The sequence below is a fragment of the Trichechus manatus genome, unplaced genomic scaffold (assembly GCF_000243295.1).
Source record: "Trichechus manatus latirostris isolate Lorelei unplaced genomic scaffold, TriManLat1.0 scaffold00135, whole genome shotgun sequence".
Taxonomy (NCBI): Eukaryota; Metazoa; Chordata; class Mammalia; order Sirenia; family Trichechidae; genus Trichechus; species Trichechus manatus.
This window is the reverse complement of record NW_004444071.1, coordinates 7,550,188-7,552,023: the sequence shown is the minus strand read 5'-3', so window position 1 is coordinate 7,552,023 and position 1,836 is coordinate 7,550,188.

The window sequence follows — 1,836 nt, the reverse complement described above, 5'->3', positions numbered from 1 at the left end:
ATCACCATTATCTTCAACTCACTGCCCCCTAGGCTTCCCATCAAACCTTTTGAGTTGCTGTTGTCAATTTGATCTCGCATAGATAATTCTTTTTTGTACCTTAAATGAAGGTTTGCAGAACAAATAGTTTCTCATTAAACAGTTAGTACACATATTGCCCTATGACAATGGTTGTCAACCCCAAAGCCAGGGTGTTTTTAATCGCCTCATATGCACTCAGAAGCTGGAATATGAATAAGGAAGACGGAAGAAGAATTGACATCTTTGAATTATGGTGTTGGTGAAGAATATTAATATACCATGGACAGCCAAAAAAATGAACAAACCTGTCTTGGAAGAAGTACAACCAGAATGCTCCCTAGAAGCAAGGATGACGAAACTATGTCTCACATACATGTTATCAGGAGGGACCAGTCCCTGGAGAAGGACATCATGCTTGGTAAAGTAGAAGGTCAGTTAAAAAGAGGAAGACCTTCTATGAGATGAATTGACACAGTGGCTGCAACAATGGGCTCAAGCATAACAACGATTGTGAGGATGGTGCAGGACCGGACAGTGTTTCGTTCTGTTGTACAGAGGGTCGCTATGAGTCGGAACCGACTCTAAGGCACCTAACAACAACAACAGTCATTAGGCCAAACCCAACTGCAAGGAAGGATTACAAATTGATCTTTGTTCTGAGTAGTTATGTGCTTTAGCTATCTGTTACTAAAACAAAAAAAGGAAAAACTGGTTATTAGGAGCTGTCTTAGTTATCTAGTACTGCTGTAACAGAAATACCACAAATGAGTGAATTTAATGAACATAAATTTATTTTTTTACAGTTTAGGAAGCTAGAAGTCCAAATTCAGGGCACCAGCTCTAGGGGAAGGCTTTCTATCAACTCTGAGGGAAGGTCCTTGTCTCTTTTCAGTTTCTGTTCCTTGGTTTCTTGGTGATTTTTATGTGGTGTGGTATCTGTCTTCTCCCATCTCTGCTTCCTTCTTTGCTTGGTCGCTTGCTTCTGTGCCCAATCTACTCTTTTATATCTCAAACCCGACCCTGATATAGTCTCATTAATATAACAAAGAAATCCCTATTTCCACCCAGGATTACATCCATAGGTATCAGGGTGAGGATTTACAACACATAATTGTTTGTTAAGGAGCACAATTAAATCCATAACATGAGCTGGAATAGTTCGTCCCAATTGGTTTACTACCTTTGTCCTGTTTCCAGGCTATATTGATAATCCATTCTACCACCACTCTAGAAATGCTATAATCTGGATTAGTTACCATTAGAGTGCGTGGTTCTTTTCTCTAAACTTTCAATTCCCTGGACTGTAAAGCTTCTTTAATTTCCTTAGTGTTATTTTTTCTTTGTCTTCTATCTCCTATCTCATTGCCAGGCCATTAGTTGGCATTTTCCATGGCAGGGTCTAGCCTGAGAGCCCCCACTCCCGTATCTGCCTGCCCCTTCCTCTCCTCCACACATTTATACGTTTCACATCTACTTTTTTTTCTAGATAGAATTATATGTAATGCACAAGTAAACTGGCTTTCAGTGAAGGCTAATTTATCACAACTTGTGATGAATCCGTGTTGACTATTCAATGGTGCTCCTTGCTTGCTTCCTGGTTCTCAGACATGTTAGAATAGCTGAGAATGCTACATAAGGAGGTGTGACCATATTAGACAAAAAAAGAGAGAAGGGGCAAAGAAGCTATTGATGGGGAGAATTAAGCAATCAGACATGCTGTCATTTAGGGAATTTTGCCAGGAAATAAAAAACTAGTACTTAAAAATAAAAAGATGAAGCAGAGAAGGAATATACACAGAAATGTATAAGGGAAAG